This window comes from Anastrepha ludens, chromosome 5 (assembly GCF_028408465.1).
Source record: "Anastrepha ludens isolate Willacy chromosome 5, idAnaLude1.1, whole genome shotgun sequence".
Classification (NCBI taxonomy): domain Eukaryota; kingdom Metazoa; phylum Arthropoda; class Insecta; order Diptera; family Tephritidae; genus Anastrepha; species Anastrepha ludens.
In genome coordinates, this window is record NC_071501.1 from 48,843,673 (window position 1) to 48,855,223 (window position 11,551).

Sequence of the window (11,551 nt, forward strand, 5' to 3'; positions counted from 1 at the left end):
TCTACCTATTCGGAAAATTGCATTTGGCCATGAAAGGATAACGTTTCGCGCCCGTTCATTCATTTGTAAGCTTCGTTGCGAATTGGGAGCATCGGGCGATACAGAGTCTGTTGCAAAACACAAAATACACGAGGAACGTTCTGATACATTCCGATCTGCAGAATCTCTTCAACAATTGCAAATAATCATTGATGATGACCATTCAAAATCAATGACGGCACTTGCGAGTGTATTAATGAGGGTATTATCCGTCGAGTTGTCTATGAAGACCGCAGAATCCTACGTTATGCGCAGAAGACAGTGTATGTTCCTACATAGTTTATCTGCTCAAAACGCCTTCCAAATAAAATTAACATCCTGAAGCGCTAGAGATGTTACGATTTTTTTTGACGAAAAAAGTTTAACCAAGGCAAAAAAGACCAACCGCAGAAACTACCAAAATTAAATATGGCTATACTCCAATCCTGCAGAGATTCCTGTTGTCATGCACACGAAGTCTCCACCCATTGTTATGGTTTCAAATGTTGTGAGCAACAAAGGACATGTTATGCCACCACACTTCTTAACTCAAGGATTTCCACAGAGTTTTGCTGCATATATCGAGGTTCTAGAAGCCCATACATCTTTCAGCAAGACTCTGCTGCTTCTCACAAAGCAATGACGACAAAAGATTGAATGGCTGAAGATTTCCATGGCCACATAACACCGAACTTGTGGCCCCCTAACTCCGCAGACCGTGACCCGCTAAATTACTATGTATGGGGAGCTGTTGAGCGTGAAACCAATAATCAGCCTCATAACACCATTTCTTCTCTGGAGGTTGCCATTGATACTGTTGTGGTCAACATGAATAAGAAGCATTTGATTTGTGCAAGCAATCGCAGCTAATGGAAATTTTATTGCGTCATTTTATAGATATATAAAAAATGTTTAAAATGAAGTATGATTAGTTCTACTCTCAAGTTGTGCTCAAATACCATACGCACCCTGTATATGTCATAAGACATTAAATTTTTTGCAAAGCACATGGCGAAAGGGTCCATAGTTCCATTAATGAAATTGTTGAATATTTTCATTTTGCTCAGAATATTAGGCACTACTACACTGTTTTAGTATATGAATGCCTTGTCTGTATGCATATGTATGTATGTATTTATATACTTATGGACGTTAAAGTTTACTACAACAACTATTCCATGCATGCATAAGTATAGAAGGAGTGATGGGGATTCGGAGCGAAACTATGTAGTACAATTTCCGTATACAGGACACATTAGCATGGGCGAAGGAATACCCAAGGGAAATTTACAGTTTGTTTACTCGAATTCTTCATTTTCGGGGTGACACATTTAAATTGTTTACTCACCGTTGCCGCGGCAAAGTGGGGCAAGGTAGGGGTACTGAGAAAAAATACACTACATATTTGGTGTGGGTAACCAAAAAAGCAGCAAAACCTTGCGTGAAAGTGCAGAAAAAAATATCTACAGTAGAAGTGGAAAACCAACACTACAGCAACATTGAACGAGAAACCGAAATGAAAAGCAAATAAACGAAAAGTTGGCCGAACGAAAGAATTGGCATGGTTGGAAAACATTAATATAACGCTGGCAAATACCGTTAGTGTTGACCATGTGGAGAATTAGTGCAAACATAGAAATTGGAAAATAAAAATAGATTGCCATGAAAGGGGAAATTGTGAAAATAAAAAGACGGAAAGGGTCAACCGATTTGAGCAGGATCATTACCAAAAGAGGAAGTTATTTGTTAGTTAATCGAGCGTGACAAATAATGAACCCAACAACAGCGTTGGGGTGCAGGAGCAAACCTTGCGCCAAGAAGGGAGATTCTTGGTGTGTTTGGTAGCTACCAGCAGAATATTCGAGTACAATATTCGGATTAATTTCAGATTATGCGAGTGCTTGTAACAGTGAATATGCGCATATGTATGTACGTATGTATTGTATGTATGTATGCATGTAAGTATGGCTTCAATATTGTCTGCATACTGTTATGGCTTTAATTTAATGCACTTCTAATAAACTTATAGCTTGCAGTTACGAATATGTACGGAGCAGTTGTGTGGATATTACGACTTGTACGAGGAGTATTACCCGAAAGTCAAATATGCAACTAAAAGTTGTTGATAGTTTGACGGTTGCTTGCTCACAGCCAACACCACAAGAAGCCCGAGAGCGCAGTTCGTATAAGTCGGCGGCTTACAAGGCGGTGGGGGTATTGCTGCTATCAAAGGATAAAGTTTATCGCCGCAACATTTTAACTTCGTCTTGCTGTTGAAGGTTACCAATCCCTGGTTGCAATTCTAACGAAGCAACACTTGGCCAAAGCTTGTCGAAAGAATGAAGTGACAGCAAGTGTTGGCAACACTAAAAACAGAAATGTCTTGATTGCTCAAGTGGCACAGAAGCGAAAGGCAGGCGAAGATGGACAATAATCAAGGGTGCAAAATGTATGTATGTATGAATGTGTGATGAATACGCGTTAAATAGTTGGTAGGCGGACGAATTTAATCGTAAAGCGTGGAGGATGGATGGTGTATTCACCACAACAGTTTTTGTCTACTTCATTAAGCGCATTCAAAGCGTAAGTCCGGCGCTACTCCGCAAATCTGGGCATAATAGCCGCACCATTACTGCACTTAAGAGTACTACACACATACATACATATATATGTGCTCCAATGTTTTTGTAATCGCCGAAGGGATGAGCAGAAACTGCAGCTTTGGAGCTGTCGAGTGCCAAAGAATGCGTTCAAGTGTGAACTCGTAGAGTTCTTCAACTGTGGCGGTCACTTAAACACGCCCAGAAGGTTGCTAGTTTTTCTCGGGCCTGTGAAAGAAATTGGTGCACTTGGAAGGAGGCAGCAATTGAAATCATTGCTTTCATATGAAATTCATAATGCAATTAAGATACTTTAAATGGAAGGATTCATAATTTTATTGACACTTCAACAGGACAGAGAAATGGCCAGAGAGAGAAATATTGTCGCACCGCCACTTCACAATCAACTTTTGAAGTTTGTATACACACGCAAAGGAGTCCCAAGTGTATGAAATCAATGTGTTTGTGCGGCGTCGGAGGAGCTTGTATTTTTGTTTTCCAAGAGCTCTTCGCGTACGCACTCCATCTTCACATTTTGCCCACATCATTTCGTTGGTATTTTCTGTATTAAGCAAATAAATTACACCTACAGACAGACAGACAATCAAGTAAATAAACAAACCAACCACGCGAAATTGTCAACTTCGTTCTGATGGCCAAGCAGCAGCCATTTCACAAAAACAAAACAAAAAAAACCACAAAAAAAGCAAAATTGCGAATTGGAGTGGATATTGAGAACGAAAACAATAACACCAGGAAATTTGCGACAATCAAATAAATAGCAAAATGACATACATGCATACATACACCAATACTTATTATACATACACTGTTACAGAAGTAAACAACAATGTGGCATTGCATCGGAGGCAAACATTAGCACGACTATTTATCAGATCAAGCTGACACATGCGGCGGCACATACGGTCCGGTTCACTTGAATAGAGGCGCTCAGTCGCCCTACATTATTTGCGCATTAAAGCTGTGAAAAGGGATTGTTTTTTTAAGCATTCATTGAGTTTGGTGGAAAACTTCCTAATTCTAATAAAATGGTAAAACAGAAAGGTTTAACAAAACGCGAAAAAGGACAAATCGATATCTTGACTTCAGAGCGACTTTCGAATCGTCAAATTCCCAAAAAAGATCGGTCGAAGTCCTAATGTTGTGGATCTTTACGTGCAACAAGGTATCTTTTATGGTAAGAACTACAAAGGCAGAATTGCGATGGCTTTGAGACCGAAAGAAGCTCACCAAATCTGTAGCATCAAATTCCGCCCTTTCAACAGCAAAAATTAAAGAAATAGCAAATGTTGCAGCCAGTAAATCCACTGTTCGAAGGGCTATTCTAAAAGCGCCACATCTGAAGCATAAACAATTCCCAAAGAAAAAAACACCTTTGAATAAAGTTCGCAAAGAACGCCGCCTCGATTTTGCAAGGGAGCACATGGCTTGGAGTTCTGCTACAAAGAAGGATTCCAGCGAATGGGAAAAAGATGTGTTGGATGGATACAATTATTACTTACATGAGTTAAGGGGGGCCTATTATCAGTCGGCTTCAAAAAATCTATTTTTTTTACTGCATTCGATGGATATATTATAGGAGAATATGCCCTTAAAATTTTATAGCGGAATTCAAAGTGATTTAGGAGTTATAGGTCTGTGTACCGTCCCTCGTGTGAGTATACTGTCTACCTTCTGAAAACTTTGAAACACGTTTTCTCAAAACCATGTTATTGAAAATGGCGTGTAAGATTTAAAAAAAAAAACGAACAGAGTTATCGGTTCAAACTGATAATCTATATAAAGATAATTAAAATGCGCAACTAATTAACTAACAAAATACAAAAAAAATCATTTTTTAATGTAACTTAACACCTTTTTTGAAAAAAAACAGCGAAAAAAAGCATTTATTTCAAAAAATTAATTGTCAGTTTTTCATATTTTTATACAAGAGTAGTCTTTTATATGCGGGAAAGCCTTCTGAATAAGACAATATTTTTCTTTTATCTTTCAGGTAAAAACTACGACCGCAATCTTATACGCCGTTTTACTAGCACGCAACGAGAAGCTGTGCGAGATCCCTCATATGTCCGCCATTTGGTTTTTTTATTTGTGTTAAAAAATTGTTTATTACTCTTCAATCATGCCTTCAAATCACTGCAAAATATTATTCTTGTGTGTTACTTTCTTCGCCTCGAAAAAAAAATTAGATAAAACACCTTTTTTGGAAGCCACTGATAAGAGGCCCCCCTTAAGAAAGAAGGGTAAGTACTTTAGTGGACATCCCAGCCGTGAATGGTGGTATTATGGTGTGAGGAGCCATATCGTATTGTGGCGTGTTCAAATTGAAAATTGTAGACTACAAAATAATGGGAAACAGCTATAAAGCTCTGTTGGAATCTTCCCAGAGATTCGTGGAATATTTGGGCCTACTAATTGGATCTTTCAACAGGATGCAGGACAGGTGCAGTCCACACTTCAAGTGTCGTGAAAACTTGGATTGCGTCCCAAAACGTTGAAACTTTAGCAGGGCCAGCGTATTCCCCAGATTTGAACATTATTGAAAATCTATGGGGATGGCTAACTCGTAAGGTATACTAGAATGGGCAACAATTTGAAGACAGAAATGCTTTAATTTGAATCATTAAAACGGACTGGTCTGAAATTTCATTAGGCTATCTGGAGAATTTGTACAAATCCATTCATCAACGTATTTACGAAGTAATTTATCAACAAGGTGGCCGAACAGACTATTAAGCTTTAAATAATAAATATAAAAACACATAAAAAATATGTAATATTTTTTCTTATTTGCTTAGTGCCACTATCCAAGTGAACCAATAAATCAAGCACAGTATTACAGCTGCTGAAGTTTTACCGCTGCGAAATACCATTAGATGGAATAATGGCCCTTATTATGAGTAACATTCGATCTTCGACTGTAGTCGAAAGTGCTGATCGAACGAATTTTCATTTGGTATTATGGTGCTCATTCGTTGAAGAATAGGACTATTGTGAATTTCGATCGCTCGACGCATTTACAATAGATAATTTTTTCTCAGCTGATACAGCAAATCAAAATAAAAGAACAACCGATTGTGTTGGAATTCTTTGCTAACAACATTTTTAAAAGTTAAAAAAAGTATTTTTTGCGAAAATGAGTACAACGGAGTTGTGGTTCGACGATTCATCGGACTATGAAAGATTAGTGGAACTAGCTAGAAGTAGAAAACAGTTGAGGGGCGCATCCAACCCCCTAGAAATGGCTTCCACTGAGTAAGTTTAGAATTTTCAAAATGTGTTGACGTACTTAATATTACAGAAATTTCCTTACAGATTTTTATAGAACTTTAGATTATCTAAAGAAGCGTTTATGAACCTACTGTCCAGTAAAGAAAACCAGTTGCAGCAGTGCACCCGATACAAATCCATTCCAAATATGTTAAAGCTAGCCACAGTTCTGCGATTTTGTGCTCAGGGATCGTACCAATTGAGTATTGGTAATGAAGGTATGCTAGGACTTGCTCAACCCATTGTGTACGAGATGCTGAAGATATTGAAGTGGAGTCAAATAACGGAGAAGCAGAAAACATAAGAAATGAAATTTTGAGAATATTATAGAAAAATCTAAAAAGTATTAAATAGAAACCTTTACGCCACAGTTTCTGTTTTATTTTTGTTATAAATTTTCTTGATTCAATTATTCGTCATTCGAAAAAAATATGTATTTCAGTTCCTCTACGTATTTCAGCCCATACCTGGCAAGGGAAAACAAAAATGTATTTCTATAAACATCACAAAAAAACACCATTATTAAGATTAATCCATTTTGCTGCCGTTCTCATTGGTGGTCCCAAAGCAATTCAGCTCCGTTGTAAATTCCTCCCATTTTTTTGCTGCTTGAACTTTGGTGCAAATCCCTTTTGCGAATTGTGGATTCGCCTTTCTAATTGTTGTTTGGTACTCACGACTTTCGACCTGCATAAAATTAACAAAATTAGTATATACTTATTATTTGGTTACTATAAAACCATAAATAATCGCAAACAACTTACACTTTAACAAGTTTTCCCACAATACGCTGCACAATCGAAAGCAAAATTGCATTTGACTCTAAATTCGGTAAACAACGAAAATTTCGATAGGGTTGCACCGCTCATAACACCAAATTGACATTTGATTTTCGATCTTCGACAACCAGCGAATATCGAAGATCGAATGTAACTCATAATAGGGGCCAATATTTTCATACCTGTTTATTTTCGAGCAAAGTGAAGTTTCACTTGAATTATGGGGTTAGGGGTAGTCAGAGGCCCGAAAAAATGATGATTTTCAATAATTTTGTTTTTTTGCTAGTCAATTGCTTTATTTTACAAAAATACAAACATAGCAACAATACATCAAGTTTCAGTTTGACTTTAGCAAAATTAAAAAAAAATTGATAATTGTAAAAGTTATCGCTGTTTGTGCGAGCCCGTTTCGCAAGAAGTCCCTTGCGGTGATCACCACAAGTCTTTGGAAATTCATCTAAAATTAATCGGCGAAGAGAAATTAGTTTTATTAATAGATAATCTTGTGCTTGATCAAAGCTTTTTTAGAAAAATTAATACTATGGCGGCCTCAGGAAATATTTTTCAGACTTTCGAGAAAAACACCGACAATTAATTAAACAAAAAAAAAATAGAAATTTTGGAAAAAAATCCTTCGATCAGGTACGACTTTTTTATGTTTTTCAAAAACAAGTAAGCAGTTCAAAAAACATAGTTTTGAGAAAAACGCAAATAAACTTTTGCTATGGAGCTCCGGAGCGCCCGAGCGCCCTTTGTTAATTGTTGAATAACTCGCACAATATTTTTAAAATAGTATACTTTAAGAAAATGCAAAAAAATCGGATTATTTTAAAATTTTGACTAGCCCTAACCTCTTATAACCATACTTTCATAAAAATGATTGCCTCTAATCAAATGAACCGGACTGTATGTACTATAGTTGCGGGCATACAAGTACATATGTAAGTACAATATATAGTATGTAGATATGTGTGCACCTACACAAACATGCATGTGTGTACTTATATATTCGTTTATTTGAAGACGAGCTCAGCTGCAGGGCATATCGTCCGACTAGTTTTGGAAGAATTTCGCTTGATAAGAAGAAAACAAAATAAAAAAGTGATGAAAAAAGAAAGATTTTCACTTAATACGTTTCACTGATGAGCTTCCATTATGTGATTTTCCTTATTGGTTTGGCGGTAATGATTTATGTGGATGGCAGATAATTAAGAATGGGAGTGTAATATTGCGTAAACACTATTGACTTACATTGGTACGATAGAATGTAGCCGAAAATAATTAATTGCGGTATATTAATATCTCAGTTGGACAATGTACATGCGTGCATACATTCATATATATGTATGTACATACATACGGGCACATACATACATACATACATACATATATAAATGCACAAGAGAATCGGAGCAACAGCTTTATAAGCGTATTTTTTAACGATATCAGCAGAAACTAGTAACACTGTGTACACTTAGGCAAAATGGAACCTGATGCATACACACATATGTATGTATGTATATGATTGTACAAATGTGTGGGCATACATGTGTATGTATGGATGTATCTACAAAATTGGCACTCCGCCGCATCTTTTCAGGATACTAAGAAGTTATTTCTCTGACAGAGAACTTATTTATGTATGAAAGCAGTGCTGGATCAAATGTGTACAAAGTTATTGCTGGCGTACCGCAGGGATCGGTCCTAGGTCCTGTTTTATGGAACACCATGTCCGACAAGGTACTTCGCTTACCGATACCTAACAAGGTAAAAATAATAGGCTTTGTGGATGGCATTGCTGTGGTGACGTTGGCTAAGCACATAAAAAAGTAGAACAAATAAAAAACGAAGCGATAAAACAGGCGAGGGAGTGGCTGGAACAAGCGGGACTGAACTTAGCAGAGCGAAAAACGGGGGCGGCGCAGAAAACTTGAGGATCTGACAATCAGAGTAGGAGAGCAAACTATACATTCATAATCCCCACTGAAATACTTTGGCGTCATGGCCGGTTGCAGACTAACTAAGGCTTGTGTTGCCTATGCGATAAAGAAAACGGCGAGCTTCCAAGCGGCACTCTCAATGATTTTACCTAATATAGGTGGCCCAAAGTCAACCAGGCGAAAACTGCTGGCGAATGTACTATTTCAGTCCTCCTGTATGCAGCTCGAGTTTTGCCAAATGCGGCGAAACTGAAGGGAAGCAAAAGAAAGCTACTGCCTGTACATAGACCAAGTGCCCTAAGGGCATGTTGCAGTTATATAACCATGTCGGCTGAAGCGGCGTTTGTCATAGCTGGCATAATACCAGCGGATATCCTCGCGAGCGAGATGACGCGAGTCTAAAAGATAAGAGGAACGACTTGTTTCACTAACAAGGTATACCACCTTGAACCGATGGAACCCCTCTAGTAAAGAGCGATGGACCTATAAACTGGTTCCTAATTTACGACCATGACCAAATCGGAGTTATGGTGATGCAACCTACTAAGTGACACAGCATTTTGTAGTATTTGCTAACAAAGTCTCACAATCACTAAAGGTCATAGGTGTTTAAGCAAGCGAATTTGTGGATCCAAAATGATGAACGAATTTTTAAAAAATAAAATTTGTAAAACACAAAACGACGAATACAATAAGCTGGAAATGCGAAATATTTTCGCAGAAGAAGCTTTAAAATAATAATTCTAACATATTTGATGCTCTAAAAATAATGAAGTTAAACAAATTAGTGACCCTTCGACTTGATATTATAATAATATCTAAAGCTGCTGGAATCAGATTAAAAAAAATAAATAACTTTGGTTTCGGTTTTCGCCCAAGACAAGCAGCAAAGTTGTAACTATCAGCTCCCAAAGCTACGAGTAGACTTTCCGTCAAAAGTGATTGAAAATGGAAATCGCAATATGCATTGTCTTACTGCAAACACCTCCTTTTAAGGAAGGTTTACTGTATTGCTTTCCAGGCAGAAGTTAGCCCTCGTGTTAGGTTAACTTAATGTTAAGCTTGAGAGGGATGTGGTAGATCGAAGACTGATTGCCGAACGCGTGACGTAAGACTCTGCGATATGACTTGAATCCAAGCATTCAGGCTTCCATTCCATGGCCTTCTTAAGCGCCTCCGAACGGAAGAGGTTTTTGTGAGAAGCTTTTTCATGGCAGAAATACATTCGTAGATTTGACATTGTATGCCGAAGAGCGACCGCCACTAGAAAAAATACTTCCTATTATTTTGGTGGCTTCGAACTTGGGCACTTCCGAATGGTAATCACACAGCAACCCATTCGGATACTGCAGCCACTATAATTAGCTCGGTGGCATAAATATTTAGGTTTTTATGATTAATTTAAGGGGTTAGGTATAGTCAGAATTAAAAAAAAAAATTGGATGGTTTTTGCATTTTCTTAAGGTATAATATCTTAAAAATATTGTGTGAAAATTTGAAGTGAATCCGACAAATACTTTTCGAGTTATTCAACAATTAACAAAGAACGCTCCGGCGCTCCAGAGCCCGATAGCAAAACTTTAAATGCGTTTTTCTCAAAACTATGTTTTTTGAACTGGTGATCACTGTAACTTAACTCCGCTTGGTAGATTTCAATAAAATTTATACTGCCTTTGAAAAACATAAAAAACTCGTGCCTGATCGAAGGATTTTTTTTCCAAAATTTCGGTTTTTTTAAATAATTAATTGCCGGTGTTTTTCTCGAAAGTCTGACAAATAATTCCTATTTATAAATTTTGAAAAAAAGCTTCGATCAGGTACAAGATTATCTATTAATAAAACTAATTTCTCTTGTACGATTAATTTTGAATGAATCTCCAAGGACTTGTGATGATCACCGCAAGGCACTTCTTGCGAAACGGGCTCCGCACAAACACCGATAAGTTTTACAATTATTAGTTTTTTTTTCTTTCGAAATTTTTCTAAAGTCAAGTCGACACATGATGTATTAAATCTAATGAAAATCATAATTTTTTCGGGCCTCTGACTACCCTTAACCCCTTATCAAATATGGTATGTTTTATACTTTTAGAGATTTTTCTATTTAATTTTTATTCACACAGCCAAATCAACAGAGTCGATAACCCACCCGAGTCGAATTGAACTGCGTAAGTTAGTAAAACTTTTTTAAATTTAGTTGTACCGACTAGTAGAACTAAATAATTTTATTTGCAGCGGAAATAGTTAGGACATCTCCTTCATGGCTTCAACAAGACTTAGCCCGCCAGCAATCGATGATACATTGTCCACATTGAACTTCCGCAAATAAATACTATTTGAGTGTGTCTGCATGTAAATAACTGCAAGAGAAAACTTTAAATTGCGCTATCTATGCAAGAAATGACAAGAAATGAAAAGCAGCGACCCACAACTCAAAGGATGGTTTTTAGCATTCTCATTCTAGTAATATGTATGCATGTATCCATGTATGTATGGACTCACGCAAGTATCTACAAGCCCATAGTAGTGTGACCTTAGCGGGTGGCAGCACACACAGAAACAGAAATCTTTTCGAGCTGATATGCAAGCAACATCAAATTGAAATGGTAGCATTTTCCAGGAAATGTTGTAGGCAAACATAAGCGGATGCAGGGCAACATTGGCGTGGAATAAGGAAATGCTTGCGGATTTAAGAGGACTTTATGTAAATACACTATTATCAAGATGTACACATCAAATTGCTTAATCATGGTCAACAAATGGGAGGCCAGCAGCAATGACTGAAAGCTAAAGAATCAATTGCAGGATATAACCTCGAAAAGCGTGTACAAGGAGCGAGCGCGCGGTGAAAACGGCAAGCAACGAACAACGAATTGGCAAGCGACTTTCAAGTAGAACGGTTTGCGCGGGGGAGCAGAAGCTG